The 24,639-nt window shown below is 41.6% G+C and overlaps 1 protein-coding gene across 1 annotated transcript in view; it reads left to right on the top strand.

The window, feature by feature from the left end:
- The first annotated feature begins 24,087 nt into the window (after positions 1-24,087).
- pde4ba (phosphodiesterase 4B, cAMP-specific a) overlaps positions 24,088-24,639 on the top strand; it is a 444,556-nt gene continuing 444,004 nt past the window's right edge. Inside the window, exon 1 of the mRNA XM_078407495.1 lies at positions 24,088-24,513. The gene's annotated coding sequence lies outside the window, so the exon portion shown is untranslated. The remainder of the gene's footprint in view (positions 24,514-24,639) is intronic.

Below are 24,639 nucleotides of genomic sequence, written 5' to 3'. Positions count from 1 at the left end.
GTTACATTGATGACTGCATCGGTCCTACCTCCGTCACCCATGCCGAATTAATGCACATCATCAACTTCACCACCAATTTTCATCCTGCACTCAAATTTACTTGGACCATCTCCGACACCTCCCTCCCCTTTCTTGATCTCACAGTCTCCATCACAGGCAATAGGCTATTGACTGACATCTATTACAAACCCACTGACTCCCACAAATATCTTAATCACACTTCTTCCCACCCTGCTTTCTGCAAAGACTCTATCCCCAACTCCTAATTCCTCCGTCTATGCCGCATCTGCGTCCAAGATGAGATGTTCCATACTAGAACATCCGAGATGTCCTCATTCTTTAGGGAATGGGGGTTCCCCTCTCCCATCATAGATGAGGCCCTCATTCATGTCTCCTCGGTACCCTGCAGCTCTGCCCTTACTCCCCCTCCCCCTAGTCGCCACAGAAACAGAGACCCGCGAGTCCTTTCCTTCCACCCCATCAGCCGTCGCATACAACACATAATCTTCCAAAATTTCCACCACCTCCAACAGGATCCCACCACTCTCCACATTTTCCCATCTCCACCCCTTTTGGCCTTCCGCAAAGACCGTTCCCTCTGCAACTCCCTGGTTAACTCATCCCTTCCCACCCAAACCACCCCCTCCCCAGGTACCTTCCCCTGCAACTGCAGAAGATGCAACACCTGTTGCTATATCTCCTCCCTCGACTCTGTCCAGGGACCCCGGCAGTCCTTTTAGATTAGTCAGAGGTTCACTTGCACCTCCTCCAACCTCATCTACTGTATCCATTGTTCAAGATTTGGACTCTTATATATCGACGAGACCAAACGCAGACTGGGCGATCATTTCGCAGAACACCTTCGCTCAGCCCGTATGAACCAACCTGATCTCCCGGTTGCTGGACACTTTAATTCTCCTTCCCATTCCTACACAGACCTTTCTGTCCTCGGTCTCCTCCATTGTCAGAGTGAGGCTAAATGCAAATTGGAGGAACTGCATCTCATATTTCGCCTGGGCAGCTTACAGCCCAATGGTATGAATATTGATTTCTCTCACTTCAGGTAGCCCCGGCATTCCCTCCCTCTCTCTATCCCCCCCCACCCAAGTCACACTAGCTTCTCATTTTCATCCTACAAACAGCTTTCAACATCTTACAGTATCATCGTTACTTTTATGCATATCTTTTATTCATTGTTCTTTATCACTCCACATCTATATCTCTCGTTTCCCTTATCCCTAACCAGTCTGAAGAAGGGTCTCAACCTGAAACATCACCCCTTTCTTCTCTCCAGAGATGCTTCCAGTTCTGCTGAGTTACTCCAGCTTTTTGTGTCTATTTACAGAAATGATTGCTGGCTGTCTTGGTCGTTGACCAAATACATTGATAAAGGACAATGTACTTCGCTCCCAAGCAAAATATGAGACTGAATTCTCTAATTCTAGGTACCTTTGCATACACTCCCCTCCCCCACCCTTCACTTGGCCTCTTGCCACCCTTCCTCCACTAAACGTCTGTTAACCACTTCCACAGTCATAATTATGTATCCCTCAGGATCACACCATCCCTAGCTAACAGGTACCCTGTCAGGGAACCTCCCTGCTGACATCATCTATTGCCAGCCCTGGTTTGTCCTCATCTTTTCTTGTTTTCAGTCCACTTCACACAATCAGTCTGAAGAAGGGTTCAGACCCGAAAGGTCACCTATCCATTTTCTGCAGCGATTCTGCCTGTTATTGTTATTGTTACTGAATTCTGTTACTTCAGCATTTTGTGTCTATCCAGTATGAACCAGTATCCGCAGTTTTTTTTAATGCAATATTCCTCACAGCCTTTCTTGAGATGGATGTGCCATTCCATATCATGAAATTAAGCATTAATACAGCAACACCCATACAATAATAAGTCTACCAATGTGTAATTCAGATGCATGGATTGATCTAGTAATCTCCTTCAAACATTTCAGACATTTTTTTTTAATTGCTTTGTTCTCTATGAAGAGGAGTGAAGTAGTCAGAGGTAGAGTGGGAGAAGATGTAATGAGCAGGAGGAGTTCAATAGTCGAGGTCTGTTGGGACAGGGCATGTGGAGAGATGAAGGATAATGAGGGTCTGGCAGGAAACTAGAGTCAGCAATGCAGGTTCAATGATTCAATGTATTTCACAAGAGGATTCCTGAAATATTGCCAAGCAGTAGGTTTCAATCAAAGAAGCCAACTGGTCATGAAGCGAAATTCTGTTGGGTAGATTCTTTCATCTTTTATTTTTTGACTTTTGGGAAATACAGAAAAGGTTTTCTCAGAATGTTAACTAGAATAATTGGCAAAAACAGGTTGTAACATATTTGATGAAAGGAACACTAATATTTGAAAGATAAACACAAAATGTTGGAGTAACTCAGCGGGTCAGACAGCATCTCTGGAGAAAAGGAATAGGTGACGTTTCGGGTCGAGACCCTTCTTCTCGACCTGAAACCTCACCTATTCCTTTTCTTCAGAGATGCTGTCTGACCCGCTGAGTTACTCCAGCTTTTTGTGCCTATCTTTGGTTTAAACCAGCATCTGCAGTTCCTTCTTACTAATATTTGGAAATTTTATTTGGAAATGTAACTTACTACCACTCTCCATTAAACTCCCATCACTTTACAGAGGGTCCTGAAAAGGACTGTACAAGATGCTTACAGATACGGTATTGGTATTGGTTTATTTTTGTCATTTGTACCAAGATACAGTGAAAATCTTTGCTTGCATACTATCCAGTCAAATAATACAAGTAACGCAAAGAGAAAGAATATAGTGGCACGGCATTATAGCATTTTAGAGAAAGTGCAGACAACAAGGTATGCAAGGATGAAATGAGGTAGGGTGGGAGATCAGCACTGCATCTTTTGCTAATGAGTCAGCAGTCTGAGAACAGCGGGGAAGAAACTGTTCCTGTATCTGGTAGGACATGCTTTCAAGCTTTCATGCATTCTGCCTGATAGGAGAGGGAAGAAAAGGAAATACCTGGGATGTAAATGATACTTCATTATATTAGCTACTTTCCCATGGCAGTGTGAAGTATATATGAACTCAATGGGGGTGGGGGGAGGGGGGGTTAGGTGGCGGGACATGGGTGGCTGGTTTGTGTGATGGACTGGGCTGCATCCATAGCTCTCTGCAATTTCTTGCAGTCTTGGGTAGAGTTGTTGCCAAACCATGCATGCTGTGATGAATCCTGATTGGGTGCTCTCTGTACAGAAGTTGGTAAGAGTTGTTGGAGATATGCCAAACTTCCTTAGTCTTGTGAGGAAGTAGAGGTGTTGATATACTTTCATGGCCATAGGTTCAGTGTGGTTAGTCAAGGATGAATTGTTGGTGAGATTTACATGTAGCAATTTAAAGCTCTCAATCATCTCCACTTTGGCACTATTGATGCTGATTGGGGCATGTACACTGTAAGAAGTATAGATGACCACAAATCGTTTAACTTCTTATAAGTACTTTATTACAAATACATGCAGAGACCAAGGGATAAGCCTCTGCAAGGTTTCCATCGTGGTTTCAAAGTGAGGAATTTAATCAGCCGCATAGGACAGATAACATATCGAACACCCGGCATGGATTAGAGATCAGGTCAGCAATATGAAAACCAGGCATGGATGAAATCCGCATAAACAATTGATCTACATCTTTCGTTTTCAGGCTTGTGCCTCACAACTAAACACAAGCACGCAACAACAATATATATGTACAAGTCCTCAAAAAACCCAAACTACAATACAGTGAAGCAGCAGGGAATGCAATGTGTAGCACGGGAGGATAATGTCAATAAGAGTCCTGGGAATACACCTAGACATAGTCCTTGTATCTCGGATTGGGCTTGTAGACCCGCCCTGCACGAATCTGGTATGGCCCCTCAGAGGTACCCTTCGCCAGGGATGTTGCAACTGGCACCGGTTTCACCGGGGTTCTCACCACGGGCTTCGCAGGCGATTTAGTTGTTGGCACTGACCCCGGCGGTTCACTCACCGGTGTGGAAACTACATCTTGTTCCCGGGGCTGCTCCTGATCAGCAGGTACCTGACCATCGTTACCCTCTTCTGACCACAACGCGTCATCCGGGTCGTCCGGTAACTCGTGCAGGACCCATTGCGATGGCACCAGCTCGCTCACCGGTAGGATGTGTCTGTGGTTCTGTCTGTACAGGCCTCCTTTCGATTGAATAAGATAGGATCGGGGCTTCGCACAAACCTCCTTAACAATACCCATGCGGTCGTATCCCTTCTGGAACTGCAGCCGGACGACCTAACCCTCTGTCAACGGGGGAAGAGGGCGGCAGGATCGATCATAGCAAGCCTTCTGAATCAGCCTCTTGTGGTACAGTTGTGTCTGAACAATCTGAGGCTCGTAGACATGAGGCCAAAGGAGACGGGCAAGGTAGTGCGAGTCTACCTGGACATCAGGCGCTGAGCTGGAGAGCTGAGAGTCGAATCCTGCGGGATGTTGCGGAGATTGAGAAGGTCCAAGAATATGTCCAAACCCGCCCTGCTGGACTTCTCCAGGGCCTGCTTCGCTCTGCGGACCACCCGCTCCGCCAGCCCATTTGACTGCGGATACTCTGGACTGCTGGAAACAAGTCGAAAGTCCCATCGCTTCGCAAAGTCCAGGAAACGCTGGCTGGAAAACTGCCCTGCATTGTCAGATACAAGGGTGCAAGGTGCCCCGTGGGCGTAGAAGTGTCTCCTGAGCTCTTGGATGACTGCCGCTGCGGATGTGGAGTGGAGCACGTCGATTTCAAACCACCCCGAGTAAGAGTCCAGCAGGACGAGGTAGTGGTGACCATGCCACTCAAAGAGTGTAAGAAAATAACTGCAGATGCTGGTGGTACAAATCGAAGGTATTTATTCACAAAATGCTGGAGTAACTCAGCAGGTCAGGCAGCATCTCAGGAGAGAAGGAATGGGTGACGTTTCGGGTCGATACCCTTCTTCAGACTGATGTCGGGGGCGGGACAAAGGAAGGATATAGGTGGAGACAGGAAGATAGACGGAGATCTGGGAAGGAGGAGGGGAAGAGAGGGACAGAGGAACTATCTAAAGTTGGAGAAGTCAATGTTCATACCACTGGGCTGTAAGCTGCCCAGGCGAAAAGGGTCTTCAGAAGGGTCTCGACCCGAAACGTCACCCATTCCTTCTCTCTTGGGATGCTGCCTGACCTGCTGAGTTACTCCAGCATTTTGTGAATAAGTGCCATTCAAAGATGTCGGCAGCCACTAGGGACCAAGGTAGGTCAGGAAAGGGGTGCAGTAGCAGTGGCTCTTTCTGCTGGTGTGGCGTCATCCTGTTACAAACAGCACAGCACTCCACCCACTGGCGTCTAATGTCAGCCATTGCTGGCCAGAAGAACATGCTCTTAGCTGGCCGCACAGTGGCGTCTGCACCGGGATGCCCACTGTGTACAGCATTAAAGTACTCCTGCTGAAGCGATGACGGGATCACCACCTTGTGACCCTTCCTGATGTCCCCGTCGTCAATGGTAAGGTTGTCCCTGACGGGAAAGTAGGGCTGAGCAGCAGGCGGAAGCACGTGTTGCTTGCTCGGCCAACCATGCCTGATGATAGAGGCGAGCGTCTGGAGGGTGGCGTCCTCAGCCATGCAAGCCACCAGGATGTCCAGGCAGGAGGGATGTATGTGGTCGACCACCAACCCATCCAGGGAGTCCCTCGGCAGCATGCTGGGCATAGGACTTCAGGGGGGCAGAAGACAGCGTGTCAGCCAGGTACATGTACTTGCCCCGTTTGTAAACCAGAGTGATATTATATTTCTGGAACCTTGGCATCATTCTCTGCAGCCGTGCCGGAGCAGCGTGTATGGGCTTGTTTATAATTGTCATCAAAGGCTGGTGGTCTGTTTCAACGGACACCGGTCTGCCGAAGATATAGTCGCTAAACTTGACACACGTGAAGACCACCGCCAGCCGTTCCTGCTCGATCTGCGCATACCTCGTCTCTGTGTCCGTCATCATTCTGGACGCATAGGCAATGGGCCGTCCCTCTTGTAGGCACACGGCGCCGAGGCTGTACTAGGAAGCGTCGTAGGTGAGAGTAACAGGCTGATTGACATCAAAGTAAGCCAGGGTAGGAGGGCACGACATCTGTCATTTGAGAGTGTCAAAAGCACGTTGCTGCTGCTCGTCCCACGACCAGGCAGTGTCCTTTTGCATAAGCTGCCGCAAAGGAGTCGAGAGCTCGCTGAAGTTGGGAATGAACTTCCCGAGGTAGTTAACCATGCCTAGAAACCGCTGTAGGCTGGTGACATCAGTTGGCACCGCCATCTCGCCGATGGCCGCCGTCTTGGAGGGATCAGCCTTGAGGCCCTCACTCGTGAAAACATGTCCCACATAGCTCACCTGGTTGACATGGAACCGACACTTGCAAGGATTGAGCTTCGGGAGCTCTTGTTTCCTGAAGTCAGTAACTAGCTCCTTTGTCTTGTTGACATTGAAGGAGAAGTTGATGCCTTGACAACATATTACAATGCTCTCCATCTCCTCGTTGTACTCCTATCATCATTGTTTGGTATTCAGCCCATTATGAGGTATTACTTGCAAACTTGTAAATTGAGTTAGAACCGTTTTAAATGCACCATCATGAGTATATAGAGAGTATCATAAGGGGCTTAGACTGCATTCTTTTGGGTACTGCCTTTGACAGTCATCATGGAGCATGTTCTGTTGTCTGTTCTCACTGATTGTGATCTATGGGCTATGGACCTGTTGCAACTTTTGATCTTTTATTGAACGATTAAATGGATTAGTAGTTATTAGTTCAACAACTCGCATGTTTCCAAGATTAAAATAATGAAATATACATGTTCATCTGTATGATGTGATAAAACTAAAAGTCAATTTTTAGTCAATAGTTAAGTATAGTTTTTACAGTAGTGGCAATAGAAGCAAATAGCATGAGCTGTAACATGGGAAAATGCGATGTTCATCCAACCTTAAGTGGTCGGAACTGCAGGGAAAAGAATGCTTAGGAAGAGTATTTTATATTCAATTTACACTGCCATTGAAAAAATGCTGCCAGAAAATAATATTTTCTTACATGCAGAGATTACCCATAAATATCTATCTGGCGACATATTTTCTTGGGATTGAGATGGTACGGTTCAGCTGTCAGATTGGAACAAAATTACACCCCACGGTTTTTGATTGAATTGCCACAAGACTTCGTGCTCTTGGTGAGATTATGAGCAGAAGATCCAACAGGGTGTCTCTCTGTGAAAGTGAGGAAATTGATGTTCCTTTTAAAGGAGATTATTTTTTGACTGCCTTTTCAATAAAGACGGTGAAAATAATGTGAAATAGTGAGTTCAGTAAATTTCCAACAATCTTGCATGCTCTGAATTTTGATGCTGTCAGACTGGCTGATTTTCAGTATAACTCATATTAATAACCAACACACTTCTAATTAACTTTAAAAAAATGTTACACAGTAATACAGTATATTTTTCTATGCACTTTGTAATTAAAAAAAAAAAGCCAAATGAGCCCCTGGTCAGTTTACAGAAAACCCAGGAAATGGGGCCCCAACGTGTTGAAAGGGAACATAAGAACTGGAGCCCTGGTGAGTTTGAAGTAAGTGTCAGAACTGGAGTTCCAGTGAAATTCAAGGGGCAAATGAACCAGGCCACTGGTAAGTTTGAAGCCAGCAGGTAAACAGTAAGTGTGATGAATTTTATTTGGAGCATGAGAACCAGAGCCCTGGTGAATTGGAAGGGAGAGTGGGAATTTTGGCCCTGATGAGTTGAAAGGGCATGTGGGAATCACCACCTGGTAATACAGATTTTGAACCACCAGGATCACCGAATAGTGGGATAGCAGATTATCAGAGTTTGACTTTTAGTTTTCTGCTTCTTCAAAATAATTATCCTAAATTAGTAGATATTGAAAAACAAAAGAATGCAACCAAATCTATTACACAGTAATATCAGTTCAAAGTGACATCCATTGAATATGCCATAATCTTGACTGGTATAAAATGTTATCAATTTCCAGTCAGATTCTCATGCTTACCGTTTAACACTTGTTCAGAGCACTGGAAATAATTTCCTATAAGCAAAATGGAAGTATACATTTTGGCCATATATTCCTTCAACTTCAATGATGTTTTGTGGATATTTTGTCAATGGGTGAAATATCCAAAATCAGCTTTCAAAACAACATAATGTTTTCAACTACCATTGAGGAGCTGGGAACTGAATGTATTTATACCCACTCGGTAATTCTTTTTTTATACTACTCAATTAAAGATGTGGCCACGTGACTGATAATGTTGCAATTAGTATTTAGTCTAACTGTTTATAGGAACTCATGATACATCATCTGACAATAACTTGTGTTTGATATGTTTTGATGCTTCATGCCTTCACCACTTGTTTATTATCACATTCAATTGCAATCTTAATGCCAACTGTTTGTAAGAAAATGATTTTCGGCAGTTTATGAAAAGATTCTCATAATCACAGGTAGAATGCATTAGAGCTAATGTTTTGCATTGTGCATTTATTTGAAAGAAATATTGCATATAAATTAATTGAAGTGTTAATCAATCATGATGTTCATACACCTACGTTTTTGTAGTTATCTTTGCAAAGATGAAAGCTTTTGACTAATCTCCCCTTGCTTGCAGCTCTGGGAGGCTTCAAAATGAACAGATATACAGTATTTAATTTGCTTCTGCTTGTGTAAATTACAGCTGGTGGAAGGAGTGGTCATACCTTAATGAGCTTTCCCTATGGGCTCTTCCACAACGACAATGTTGTGTTTGATTGGAGACCCAAGAGACTGCACATGCTGGAATCTCTAACGAAAAATCAAACTGCTGAAGGAACTTGGTGGGTCGATCAGCACCCTGTTGGGAGAAAGGAATTATTGACATGTTGGGCCAAGACTTGCATCAGGACTGATTTGTTTGGTTGTGTTGTATGTGCTGTCACTTTGTCCAATAGGTATAAATGTGAATGAGTGATCTGGACCAGCACTAAACAAAGAGTCAATAATGAATAAATCAGATGGATTTTTACATTTGTCTGGTAGTATCATAGTCATAGAGTCATACAGCATAGAAACATGCCCCTAGGCCTAACTTGCCCATGCCGACCAAGATGCCCCATCTGCACGAGTCACCCCACCTGCCCGCATTTGGGCAATATCTCTCTAAATGTTTCCTATCCATGTACCTGCCCAAATGTCTTGTTTCATATACATGCCGAATACTTCCACTCTCACCTTAAACCTTTGGTTCTCTGGGTAAAAGACTGTGCATTCACTCTATGTATTCCCCTGATGATTTCATACACCTCTATAAGATCACCCCCTCAGCCTTCTGTGTTCCAATGAATGAAATTGTAGTATGCCCAATCTCTCCATATAGCTCAGACCCTCAAGTCCTTGCAACATCCTCATAAATCTTCTCTGCACTCTTTCTAGCTTAACAACATCCCTTCTATGGTTGGGTAATCAAAACTGAACACAATACTCCAAATACAGCCTCACCAATGTCTCGTGCAACTGTAACATAATGTCCCAATCTATACTCATTATCCTGATTGATGAAAGCCAATGTACTGAAAAACGTTTTGACCATGCTATCTATCTATGATGCCATTATCAGAGAACTTTGCAGCTGCACTTCTTGATCCTGCAGAAAATATCATACAGAAAATATCGTTAGAATAAATGTGTTTTTTTCAGGGTGGAATGATGTAACTTGTGGAATACCTCGGGGATCAGTTTTTGGTCTCAATTATTTACTATTGATTTTATTGACCTGGATGAGGGGGGAAATTGTAAAGTATACAACTTTGAATGTGACATAAAAATAATTGGAAGATCAAGGTGTAATGAGGATGTGGTGACCCTGCAAAAAGTATATATATAAACTTGATTGTCTTCACTGAACTTCAGAAGGATGAGATGTAAACTGGCCATGATTCAAAAAGGTCAGGCTTCATCATGCTGGAGTGTGCTCTGAATTGTAACATATGTTCCTGGTCACCAGCACTTACCTATTGGAGGCAGAGCAGTACAGCACAGAAACAGGTCCTACGGCCCACAATGTCTGTGCCAAATTTGTGGTGCACGATGAAAAATCTCTTCCTGGTCTACTCATACAGGGTCCATAAGTGTGGTCCAGGGGGAAACTGTGCTAAGGAAGGCATAATGTTGAGGATCCTTCCCTCAGAAATGGCAGGAGAACTGACAAAGCTATGGAGGGAACCTTGCCAGCTGGGAGTCCTGTTAATAGTTCTTAAATGTTCTTGATATTTTAAAATAATTCAAATTAAAGTTAAATGTTAAGTAAAAATTTAAAACAGAAATAGAAATAGAATAAGCAAAATAATTTTAAAGAAAAACTTTCTTTCCCTTTGTTTTCTAATGTATTGCCCTGCAAAGAACATCAAAATCAGGAAGGCTTTGGATCATGCCGTTGAACCTCACACCAGATCTGAGTGTCAGTACCACAAATATATTGCTGAGTAACAGCACTGAAACAGGCCCTTCAGTCACTGTCACTGTCACTAACCATCAAATATTTATTCTAATCCCATATTAATCCCATTTTTAAATTCCTCACATTCTCATCGACTACCCTTTAGATTCAACCACTCACCAACACACTAGGGGCAATTACAATCTACTGTCCTGCATATCTTTGGGATTTTGGAGGAAATTTAAGCATCCGGATCAAACCCAGTTGCTCGCAGGGAAAACATGCAAACTCCATGCAGGATTGAAACATGCAAACCTGTTAGGATTGAATTTATGAGGCAGCAGCTCTATTAGCTGTACCACTGCTAAGCCATCAAGATTGCTGCTGGGGAGCATGTGTGTACAAATCCAGGATTCAACACAAGCTGCTCCACATGATTCAGTCCATTATCCTAAGGTGCTCAATATTCCTATCTCATCTGCTCTTTGTGGGTTATATTGTTGGAATCTATTAGTTCTATCAGTCCAATAAAATTGTACCCTAAAGTATGCATGAAAGTGAATACAGCATATGATGTGATTACATTTTAGTTTGGCTGCAAGGCATGGGTTCCTGGAATGAAGTCAAATTGCCCATATCCCTCAACCAACTATTCTACCACTTTTGTGCAAAGAAGAAAGCTGGGTGAGGGGATGTTAAAGGATTGGTTCAAAATAAAATCCAAATATTAACAAAGTGGTGTGCCCAATTACACCAATTATAGATTATTGCTGAGGATGCCTTTGCAATTCAGGAATATCATGTGCTATTGGAGATATTCTGTGGGGCATTTTGCTTAAAGTCAATAAAGCCCTTTGACTTTTGAGAAAACCTGTGGATTTTGTGAATACTTGTGAGTGCCAGAGTTTCAGCTTCTTTTTTTATCAACAATAAAATATATTAGCAGCAAATGTTGCATTAATCACCTGCTTGAGCCAAGTGTGACTTCAAACTCACTCATGTTGATGATATCTCTTGGAATATCCTGGAAAGAGTTAGAGACGTGCATGCCCTTGAATGCCTCAGGCAATTCTAGAATCATAGAAACAACCAACACAGAAATACGTCCTTTAGACCCACTTTATCCATAAACACCATGACATCTAACAGTGCTAAGTCCATTTGCCTGTATTAGGCCCTCATCTCCCTGTATTTTCTCTGCACAAGTACTTGTTCAAATGTCTTTTAAACATCGTAATTATATCTGCCTCCACCACTTCCTCTGGCAACTTGTTCCAGATAACTATCACCCTCTGTGTGAAATCCTTACTTGTTAGATCCACTTTACATTTCCCCACTCGCACCTTAAACCTGTGCCCTCTAATTCTAGGCTCTTGTGCCTGAGGAAAAAAATTCCATCCCATCCACGCCCCACATCATTTTTATAAACCTCTATAAAGTCATCATAAATTTCCTCCGTTCAGTGAGAATAAAACCAGCTTATCCTGGGGCAATACAGTGATGCAAATGGCAGACCTGCTGCCTGACAGCCCCAGAGGCCCGGCTTCGATCCCGACCTTGAATGCTGTCGGTGTGGAGTTTGCACAGTCTCCGTTTTCTCAGAGTGCGCCAGTTTCCTCCCACATCCTAAAGAAGTGCGATTTTGAATTGGCCTCTGTAAATTACCCCTACAGTAGGGAGTGCATGTGAAAGTGGTATAACATCGAACTAGTATGAATGGGTGATCAATGCTTGGCATGAAGTCGATGGGCCGTAGGATCTGTTTTCACACTGTATCTTTCAATCAATCAATCTCTCTTTATGTATGTTGTCTTTCCAGACTGCTTGTTGTCTTTCCAGACTGCTTCCTCATGAAACTTTTCAGCCATAACAATTGGTTCTTGGTCATGAGGTAAAATCTAACAGTTTGTTTAGAGAAGCACTGATCTTGGCAGAATTAGAGGTTTGATTTATTCAACCTGTATAATACTTTGAGAGGGTGTCTGTTACCATGACTCCTGCCCCTGCAGCTGTTTGCTCCTTCCTGTTTTTGTTATTCCTCTTTGTTCTCTAACTGGAGTGCAATTGTTAGAAAGCCCATATGCACCCCACAAATGCATTACTGGGATCACTTTAACATTTCAGAACAATATACAGCCAATACCAAAATATTAAAGTAGTCCAAGCAACAAAGCTCACAACACAATACAGACAGAATACCTCCTAAAACACCAGGCAGTGGCTGAGAACACAATAACACAAATGGATCTATTCTGACTTTGTCCACCCATGGTTTTGAACAGATTGTGGAGCTGGCAGTCACAATATGGAAAGAGACAGGAATAATATTTTTACTGTGTCATTTTACCTCAATCTACATATATTAATGAGGCCCCTGCCTGGTTCTGGCTTAAACTCTCTACCTAAATTAAGGTTAGCCTGGGAATCTAGATACAGTTTCCTAGCTATGACTTTCACACAGAACCAGCTGAAACAGCAATTTATTCACCTCTACTACATTTAACCAGTATATTGCTGTTTCATGCAGAATATGTGCTTGTGATGGAAATTACAGTGTACCCTGTCAATGTTTTATTACCTATGAGGTTGAAACTGATTCCATAAGGATTATATCAGCACCACTACACAACATTAGCTCATTGCCCCATTTCTAACAGTGGGCTCAAGAATATTTAATTTCTTTTTCTTGGTGAGTTCAACAAATCAGAGCCTAAATTTATAATTTAGGAAAGTTGAAGAGATTTTGAGAATAATTTGGATCAGGCACATAAATAGAAACATAAAAACATGGAAAATAGGTGCAGGAGGAGACCATTTGGCCCTTCGAGCCAGCACCGCTATTCATTGTGATCATGGCTGATCATCCACAATCAGTAATCCGTGCCTGCCTTCTCCCCATATCCATTGATTCCGCTAGCCCCTAGAGCTCTATCTAACACATTTTTAAGCAATAGAAATTGACCCATAACACTTCTCGTAGGTGACGTTACTTAACAATAAACTTGTATAATTAAATAGACTTCATTAATAATTTTGAGATAAAGACCCCTTTGGAGAGGAATTTCTAACGACCACCACTCTCTTGAACTGTTGCAATATATTTAATGACAGTATTCTCACATTGATGTTAGGTAGGGAGTTACAGAATTTTACAGAGATGGAAACAATGAAGAAACAACAAAATAAGTCCAAGGGTAACTTATTACCTTCATGATATGGTGGTGATTAAATTCCCATGTTTTTATTGCATTTCCCTCCAGGTGGAAGCAGTACTATATATGGGATGTGTTGAAGTAGTACACCTTGCAGATGGTACACTTTGCAGATACCTGGAGCAGGTACATGGTTAAAGTGGAGAATGGTGTACCAATCAAGCCATGCATGACTAACATGGAGTGAAATCTTTAGTTTGAGATGCACTCATTTAGATTACAGAGAGAACACCAACATACCTGTAACTTTTCAACTGTGAAAGAATTAGGGGTATTGCTCTTGAATACCCAGCCTCTGATATGTTTTCACCGCCTGGCTAATTTGTTGACCAGCCGGTTATGGTTTCTGTACTTTGAAGATGTGGCACCTAGTGATAAGAGTTTCTTTGAATTTCAGGTTGGATTAAAAACCTTCTCGTGTTAGGGATGGGCATTGTGTGCTGCAATCGCTTGAAAATGTATCAGTATATACTGAAAGGTCCCATTTTTTCTGGATACAGGTCTGATTCGCTCATTATTTGAAGAGTTTCAAATGGAAAAGAACATTTTGTAATTATTAGTAAAAAGCCATACTGCTGACCTTATCATGAAAAGGACGTCATTGACAAAGCAGCTGAAGATGGCTGAGACTTGGACACTTTCCAGATAAACTCTTGCAATGATGATCTGGGCTGTGAGATTTACCTTGGTTGCATCATGACCTGGTTTGGTAATTCAAATGTTCAACAATGAAAGAAGCTGCAGGTAAGTAGTGGACGTTGCCCAGTCCATCATGGATATTCACCTCCCCGCTATCAAAGAGATCTACAGGGAGTGCTGTTTCAAGAAGGCAGCCAATATCATTACAAACCCACACCCCCCTGGCCATGTTCTCATCTCACTACTTCCGTAAAGAACAAGGTACAAGAATCTGAGAACCATTGTCTCCAGGTTCAAGACCAGCTTCTTCCAATCAACCATCAGGCTCTGGAATCAATCTGCACAACCCAAACAACAACCCTAACTCAGTATTGGTCCTCTTTACTGGTCCTCTTTGCTCTATCTATTGTACTTGAGTTTGATTGATTGTATGTATGGTACATCTGACCTTTTGGATAGCATGTTTGGATAGCATGCAAAACAAAGCTTTTCACTGTGATAGAAAAAACATAGAAAAACATAGAAAATAGGTGCAGGAGGAGGCCATTCGGCCAGCACCGCCATTCATTGTGATCATGGCTGATCATCCACAATCAGTAACCTGTGCCTGCCTTCTCCCCTTAATTCCACTAGCCCCTAGAGCTCTATCTAACTCTCTCTTAAATTCATCCAGTGATTTGACCTCCACTGCCCTCTGTGGCAGAGAATTCCACAAATTCACAACTCTCTGGATGAAAAAGTTCCTTCTCACCTCAGTTTTAAATGGCCTCCTCTTTATTCTAAGACTGTGGCCCCTGGTTCTGGACTCCCCCAACATTGGGAACATTTTTCCTGCATCTAGCTTGTCCAGTCCTTTTATAATTTTATATGTCTCTATAAGATCTCCTCTCATCCTTCCAAACTCCAGTGCATACAAGCCTAGTCTTTTCAATCTTTCCTCATATGACATGAGGTAATCTGGTACATATGACAAAAATAAACAGAAACCCAAACCCAAACCCACCGTGAACTTTGTACTACTAAGGTTGCACTAAGTACTTTGGATTGCATTATCACAGTCTGGTTTACTTAGAATATCTGATCATTTATTGCATATTTATTTGGGGGTGTTGTTGCCTATAAAACTACAGCAAATAAGAAATTCATTTTTCTGGTCCCAGTTCATCTGACAATTAAACACTCTTATCTCTTGGGAAAGAAAAGTGCTAGAGTAGTTCAATGGGTCTGGCAGCATCTCAGGAGAACATGGATAGGCAACCTTTCAGGCTGGGACCATTCTTTAGACCTATCCATGTTCTCCATGAGCTACTCCAGCACTTTGTGTCTCCTTTTGTAAACCAACATCTACAGCTCCTTGTTTCTACTCTTAGCTCTTTACTCTCTTAAACAAGCACAGCCATCTTCCTTTGAGTTAGGTATAGCTGGAGCTAATGGAGTTTTTTCTCTTTTATTTCAGATGTCCTTAATTTTATCAAGTCAAATTTATGCCACTGCTGTCAAATACAGAAGCTGTCTGTTCTTATATTCATTTAATTTTGAGATAGCTTCAATTGTTTCTGTTATTTTTATAGAATTTTATATTAGTTTGAAATTGGTATAATTAAGTCTAAGATTTAAACTAAGTCAGGACAGAGCTATGAGGGATGACTAAGATTAATGGCAAAATGTGATTAAGATATATAATGGCAAACATTAGAGAAAATAAATTTTTAAAGCTCAATGGTTATATTTTCTATTGAAGAAAAAAATGGCAAGAAAATTAATACAGCCACAGGTGATTAAAGGGCTACAGTATTTAATTAAAAGAAAAGTGTTGCAATTTATCATAAAGGGTCCAAAATTGAGCGTTGTGACATATTTATAAATAAGCAAAAAATGACCAAGCAATTGAAAAAAGGAAATCAAGAACATGGTAATGTTTTTATGTTTGTGAAAAGAACGATTGGTGAAAACTGAAGAAATTATAATTAATAGGGAAATGACATACATATTAAATGAATACTTTGTGTTGATTTTCATAGTTGAGGAACGTTAAGGAATATCACAAATATTAGTGGGTACTCAAAGAGCTTATGAGAGTTGATGACCTTAAAATTATTTAAAATAATTAAAATTTACAATCAAAAACATGTTAGAAAAATTCTCCTTCTTAAATAGCCCCTTGGGATCGAGTTATTCACAAAATGCTGGAGTAACTCAGCAGGTCAGGCAGCATCTCGGGAGAGAAGGAATGGGTGACGTTTCGGGTAGAGACCCTTCTTCAGACTGATGTCAGGGGGGCGGGACAAAGGAAGGATATAGGTAGAGACAGGAAGATAGAGGGAGATCTGGGAAGGAGGAGGGGAAGGGAGGGACAGAGGAACTATCTAAAGTTGGAGAAGTCGATGTTCATACCACTGGGCTGCAAACTGCCCAGGCGAAATACGAGGTGCTGTTCCTCCAATTTCTGGTGGGCCTCACTATGGCACTGGAGGAGGCCCATGACAGAAAGGTCAGACTGGGAATGGGAGGGGGAGTTGAAGTGCTCGGCCACCAGGAGATCAGTTTGGTTAATGCGGACCGAGCGCAGGTGTTCAGCGAAGCGATCGCCGAGCCTGCGCTTGGTTTCGAGATGTGTTTCCATTTCAGATCTGTGTTTTCTAAGGTGATTGCTGAAGCCTTTATTGTCAATATTGAATTCAACAATTTCAGATAAACAGCCATTTTTAGTTGTGTGAGAACTGGTCAATTTTAATGTGAGGGCTTCAGCCTGAAACTCTCTGCACAGCTGTCACCTGATCTACTGAGAATTTCCAACATTCTCTTTTATCTTGGATTTGTTCTGCATTTACTGGTTTCAACATGCTTTTTCTCATTCCACTACCTTCTTTCATCTCACTCTGTTTAAATATCTGCAAGGCAACCAGTTATGATTAATAACATTCATCACCTTCTCTCCACGGCAACAGCAGTAGTATTTATGTCACCTGGACAATGTTGGTCCACACCCTAACACAGACATTACTTTGGTCTAGCTACTTCTTCCCATCAGGGTTGTTTTCCTGATTGGATGCAAGGTCATCAGCCTCAAATATTAACTTTGCATCTCCCTCCACAGATATCTTCAGATTTTTGTTTTTATTTTGGATTTCCAACATCTGCAATTGTTTTCCCTTCCTATGACAAATGTGCTGTGTTTTTCTACTCTTTTCTTCCCTATAAGAATTCGTCAAAATAATTCACAGCCTAGAGTGGTACGAATGTTCAATGAATCTCTAAAAGTAATGCTACGTTGTAAGTCATGTCAGAAAAGGAAATCATTCTTTCAGAGTGCACAAAACCTTGGTGGGCAGGTTACACAGAAATTACCCATGAGTATCATCTTGTTGCTGATGATTGCAAAATTCAGGTTTGCAGCATCAGCACATTTATCTGAATGGGAAATTGTGTTTAAGCATTTAAGTAGCAAAATTTATAATGGAACCATTTTATTTGGTATCTGGATTTTCATGAAATATCTTACAATGTGCCACATAAGAGTGTATTATTTAAAATTAGGCATCTAGATTAGCATGAGTGTGAGTTATATATTAACATGGATTGGGGATTGATTTCAGGATAGAAAACTGAAACTTAGAAATATTACAATACTTATTTTCTGTGTGACAGAGTAGAAATAGTAGAGAACCACAAACATTAGTGCCCAGTCCTTAATGCTTTACTGTGTATATCTCTTTATCATTGACTTAGATGAAGGAAGCATATCCACCAGATCAGCTTGAGATACAAAGCTAAATTGTCAAGGAACTTCTGAGTGGTCACAAACAGGGTGCAAATAGATTTAGACTGATTATTTCATTGTGTAAAAAGATGGCTGATTGACCACAAAGGTAAGAAGTGTGGTAAGAAGTGTAAAGTTATCAACCTGGTAGAAATAATGGACAGACATTTTGTTTTAATTGTGAAAGTTTAGTTAATATTGGCATTCAGAGGCATTTGGCAGTTCCCATGCATGAGTCATAGAATCTTAGCATGCAACAAACTAGGAAGACAAATGCTGGCTAGACCAGTCATTTAAAAAATATATATATATTAATTTACAATTGTTCCTTAACAATGTGGTTTAAGGGCCTGTCCCACAGGCGATTTTTTAGGCGACTGCCGGCGACTGTCAAAGTCGTAGCAGATCACCAAAATTTTCTTTTACCCGACGCCAATGACCATGGCAATGCCGAGTCAGGTCGAGATTACACCGTCTTCAGAAACATCGCAAAATTCCCATGCTGTTGATGCTTCTCCGGCGTCCTAATTTTCGCTGAAATCACTGACAAGTCGGTAAGTACTTGAGAGTTTTGAAATATAAAATCTTGCCCGGGTTACTTGAAAATCAAGCTTCACAGTAACAAGGCATAAACTGGATTGACTTCCAGTTTACTAATAGCAGTATTAAGAAATTTAATTTAAAAAGTGTTTAAATGGATTTTTGTGAAAAGTTTGTGGGCATTCTTTGAAAATGTACGGGAGATGCATATCTGGTTTCTGGGTTGCATATCTGGGTTGGGAGCCTACTTTAAATGTAATCGCTGATGGCCATAAACATCGCGAAAATTCCCATGCTTGCCTGACCGTCAAACTGTTGCCTCCAGTCTACCTTTCAAATGTCCTGACGGTAAATAAATTGGTTAAACACAAGTATTTTATAGTATCTTGAAATGACTTTACTTATTTTAATATTATGTGCTTCTAAATGCATCTAAGAGAACCTAGCAAACCTGGGGCTAGCATGCGACAGCGCCCGCAATAAGCAACGATACCTGGCGACAAGCCAACTGTCGCCGAGAAATTTCACTCCGGTTGATTTCTCAGCGATGCGTTGAGATCCACTATGATTCTTGGAAGACTCCTCACGATTATGTCTGCGACACCCCGGCGAACTGTCGGCAACAGCCTAGTCGCCGGCAGTCGCCTTAAAATCGCCTAAGTGGGACAGGCCCTTTACTGGGCCATTTCAGAGTCAACTACTTTGCTCTGAATCTAGGATGACAAATTGGCCAACTTGGGAAAAGATAGCATTTTTGTTTTACAGCCATAGTTTCATAATCAGTATTGTTAACAGTTTTAATTTGAAAATTATGTAATCATTAAAATTTATTTCCTCCATTGATGGATTTAATCTGTTATATTCCAACCAATAGTAAATTAGATCACTATGCCACCATACAAATAAGTCATCAGTATGTTAGCATTTATTGCAATAAGGATGTAGCATGAGAAAAGGCTAATCTTTTTTGCATGTCGAAGGGACCATATCTAGACCACTGAGAAAAATGTTGACCTCCTTACTTCAAGAAGAATATTATTGCTTTCGAATGTGTGTGACCAAGGACATTAGATTGATTCCTGTAATATAACAGAATGCATACAATGTGCGATTAGTTAGAATGAGTCTAAATTCTGGAAAAATAAAAGGCAACCCAATGAATTATGCAAAGATGACATGGTTGATACTGAAAGTATGTTGTTCTTGAGTTAATAGTTAAGAACCAAATCTCTGGATGAGGAATTTGACAGTCTAGAACAGAAATTAGGAAAAATGCTTTCTGTCAAAAATTTGTGTCTTGGTGATTTTTTACCTTCGGAGTCTGGATGCTCAGTCAATTAGTATATTTAAGACTGAAAGATATCATGGAGGGAACATCACTTCCAGAAGCTTGGGAAGGGAAGGTACATTCTGTGGTGATGATCTGTGGAATCTGGAGGTTAATGTATGAAGGGAATACCTTTGTTGTTCCAAAGAAGAGAATGATGGCTTAATTCACAATTGCAGGAAAGATCTGGAAGAAAAAATGAGCGCCCTGTTATAAATATAAACATAGAAGTCAAGGATGCAAAGAATTTGAAAAAAAAATCAATTTTCATTGTATGAAACTTTCCAATGCAAGGCAAGGTAGGAAATGACATTGGAAAAAAGAGTGATATTGGCAGATTAGTGATATTGGCAGATTAGGGAGATGGAATCCTTGGATTGGAACTAAGAATATTCCTGAAATATCAAAAGAGGAAGTCTAGCTAGGACCTGTATGGATTCCCACTGCAAAGCTTTTTACTTAGTGAGTAGAATCAAGAGGGAAATTGTTCAAATGTTTGCCATAAGGAATAGGTGTAAAGAAGATCATTGATTCTCCATTAAAGGAAGGTGAAGAAGCAGAGGTCTTTTACAATGTTATTAATGTGTATGATCAAACAGTGTGTTTGTAACGTATAGATGTGGAATTGTATCACTCTTTTACTCTCATTTTCTCCCATCTATCACCAAAATTTGCCTAAAAGCATTATACAAGTTTATTTTTTGGATGAGGAGATGAGGAAAAACATTTTCATCCAGAGAGTTGTGAATCTGTGGAATTTTCAGCCACAGAAGGCAGTGGAGGCCAATTCACTGGATTTTCATGAGAGAGTTAGATATAGCTCTTAGGGCTAATGGAATCAAGGGATATGGGGAGTGGGGGGGGAGGGGGGAGAGGGGGGGAGGGGAGGGGAGAGGGGGGAGGGGAGGGGAGAGGGGGGGGGAGGGGAGAGGGGGTGGGAGGTGGGTGGGGGGGAGGGGGGAGTGGGGAGGAGAGGGGAGGTGGAGTTGGGGAGGAAAGGGTGCTGCACCAATGCAGGAGAGGTTTGGGCCCAACTAGACTTGGTCTAGTTACCATTAAAATCTTACTGTCACCTATAGAATCAATTTCTCTAATTTACTCCTTGGTCATCGTCTATCTTCTATGAATCATAACTCAATCAAAATTAAACTGCCCATATCCTGTTTCGCTTCTTCATTCTACTTGTCTTTGCAGTTCCTCAGGAATCTCCTTTAATATCTTTCAGCTCTATTTGTCTGTATTCTCTCCCAATCTATATCCAGTCTTGTTTGACCTTATAAGATCTGCATTTTTCACCATCATTTTATTCACTTTTGCCCTATGGCTCTCTAACAATGGCTTGGCAACATTCATGTGCCCATCACCCCACCGATAAGGCATTATAAAAATGTGAATTTACATTGTTAAGCATAACACAGCCAAGCCTGATTCTGTTTTCATATGATATCTGTATGCACATGCTTCAGAAACAGCATGAATCAAGGGTGGGAATGTTCTTGATGTTCTTATCATTTGTGGCCATAGGTACTGAATCCAAAGATAGCACCTTACACATTGCTTTGTTTAATACCGTTCTTAATAACCAGATGAAATCAAGCGGTTTCAAATGGGCCGAAGAATTCTATTTACATAATGCCATCTTTAGGTGTTAATATCTCAAAGCAGATTGAGTAAAAATTATAATTTTACATAATGTAGAATTACACACAAACGGTTTAAACTGGCAAAGCCACTTTCAAAGGGAATAATTACCAATAATTAATTAATAAGCATTAATTAAACTGTCAAAGCAAATGAATAATCCCATGTCGTATGCATATAATAGAAAATCATGTTTAAGGAGTACTATCCACATCAAATGTTCTTATTGTTGTATGAAATCGTACATGACAGATTATTATATTTAAACACAACACCTACAGTCACATTTTATGGGTAAGAAAGAACTTGCTTATTTAATATATGTTGCAGCATTCTAGTGCTCATTATAGTCACTAAGATTCTTTCAATGTACATTTATTTTTAGAGGAATTAGCAAAACGAAACAATTTTTAAATAAAAGATCCCTTTAATAACTCTGCAACTATCAACTCTGCAAATTTCAGAATTTACACTACGTGAAATGCTTTAATCTAATTGTGTTCAATCATAGGACTCAGAAGAGAGCAATAAAGTTATAACTGTACAACTGAACAAGGTTCTGTAAAGCAACTCTTCCTAAATGATTCATTATTCGTGTAAAACACAATAGTTGGGGTAAAAAATACAATACCAGTTATTTTATTGAGGGGATTGTTGCATACATCTTTAACACTTTGTTTAGGCAGTCCCTTAAGATCAAGACTAACTTTGCTTCCATTCCAGTGCCGTGAATTATGAGATGGCTAATGAGGCCCATGTTCGATCAATAAATGGTGTCACAGACGGATTGGTTAGATGCACTGCTTAGGCGGTGGTGCACTCCTTTAACCCGTTACAATGAGTTTCAGCGTGCTTCCAGTGTTCGACTCCAAGTTCTCAATGCTATCCACAATGTTCTTTCTCTACTCTGAGTTGTCATAAGTCTGGACTTCCCTTAACTCAGGAAGAGTTTAAGAATACCCTTGAATTGTTTCCTTTGGCATCTAGCTATTGTTTGGTGTTACAGAGTTCTGGTTAGCCTGTCTGCATCAACATGTAAATAACATTGGCCAACCATTGGAAATGATGCAATGTAATTAGTGCCTTAGTGCTGGGGCTGTTAGCCTGAAAGAGGATGCTGATGTTGGTTTACTTGGCAGTCAACAGACTTAGAGATTTTTGCAGATAGAATAGATGGCTTGACTTCAGTGTTTTGCGGTACATCTTATAGACAATTTATGTCACAGGACATAACAGAAATCATTGTTGCACATTACCATATGAGCTTTGTGCTGGGTTTGAGGTCTTGAGATCTTCAAACAATCTTTTCCTTGGAATGCCAAAGGCTTTGTTGGAGCACTGATGGTGATAATACATTTAACCAATGTTTCATCTTCTCTGAGAGGTGACACCTGAGAGAAGATAAGTGGTTCAAGTTTTCCATTGATGTTTATTGTCAGAGAGTGATAGTGTACATCAGGGACAGGTGGTGAATGACTTTTCTCTTGTTTGTGTTAAGTGTAAGACTTGTCCCCATATTGGCTTCAGTGAACAAGTTGATACCTTTCAGCTTGGCCTCCAATCATTTGAAAATAAAAATGACAGCTACTGCACCTGGATGACTGAAGCTGGGGAACCATTGATCCTGGAATAGAACTAACGCAGTTTAAACAATCTATCATTTACCCTGTAGAATAGTTTCAAGGTAATCTTGAGAGAGAGAGAGTCATGTTGAGGGGTTTTGATCTGAAATATCGAACATCCCTTTGCCTCCACAGGTTCTTCTTTACTGAGTTTCAGAAGCTTGTTTTTGGCTCCAAACTTGTCTCAAGACCTAAATGTTGCTCGACAGTCATAAACCAGGGACTCGGATACTTTGACATAGATACCATTGTCCTGAGTGAAAGATGACAGGCAGGTGAGGACAAAGTCAAAGGAGCAAGGCAGTGGGGGTAAAACTTCTGGATGGGAAAACTGGATGGATGTAGATGTTGGATCAAAAAAGCAGTATGATGGAAGAACGTAAAGGGTCAACTGCTTCAGTGGAGGCAAAGGGTGAAAGTTAACATTTCTGAAAGAGCAAATTGGGCTTGGATTTTGTTGTCAAGAATGATCCAATCCTGTGTCTCAGCAACTCTTCCTGTGAGATGAGCAAAAGATTCATGCCCGCCAACTCACTCTAACAGGGAGCCAGCTGGCTGTTGCCGTTTACATATGGACCCAACCCTGGATTCTATGGCTGTGGCCAAGGAGAGATTCATCCATATTAATTTTACTTTCCTCAGCAAAATGCGTTATCCTTGCCATAATTAATGTACATTATGACAATCCCGAGGTTTCACCGCATCATGCCCGTTATTGTAGATAAATAGACCTCTTACCTGCCAAAAAAATGGGCGGCAGCGACTGACGTAATGAGCGAATAGGAACCTCGGGCGAGTTAATTGTAACGCACACGCCCCTTTTCAATGCCGTTGCGCATGTTACTGGCACTACACTTCATTGAAATGCATGCGGTGAACCAGATGGAGCTGTCAGAGGGGAGAGAAATAAACGTATAGAAATGGGGCTGTAATCGCACAGAGCGGCGGCAGACAGTGTGTGTTGTGTGAGATTGTCGCATTGTCCAGAAGTTGACCTTCCACTGCTCTCCTGCCTTTAGTTGAGAGTGGGGACCAAGGAGCCCGAGTGGACAGTGAGTGGCCGTGGACTCTCCCTGGAGCGCGCGATCCGGGCAGGCAGCCGGACAATAGAGCTGGACGTTCATTGACGAGCAACGCTCCCGGACTCTCAGAGGCACCACCACCACCACGGGCTCGCCACGGGTTTAACGCGCAGCTTTACTCAATCTCCCCTCACCTCATCCTTTCCTACCTTCACTGTGCAACCCAGCCAGTTCGACTACAGCACCCACCACCGGTCGTCCGTTTCTTCCAAAAGGTAAGGCTCACTGAATCATACGTGGTCTGTTGAGCTTGTGTTCCCTTCCAGCAGCACACAGAACAGTTGGGGCGCCGGCGAACATTAAAAACAAGCGGTGTATATCCAGACAGAGTTTTCTTTTTG

The sequence above is a fragment of the Rhinoraja longicauda genome, chromosome 11 (genome assembly GCF_053455715.1).
Source record: "Rhinoraja longicauda isolate Sanriku21f chromosome 11, sRhiLon1.1, whole genome shotgun sequence".
NCBI lineage: Eukaryota > Metazoa > Chordata > Chondrichthyes > Rajiformes > Arhynchobatidae > Rhinoraja > Rhinoraja longicauda.
Note: the sequence above shows the minus strand (reverse complement) of the source record. Positions and strands in the feature narration are given on the sequence as shown.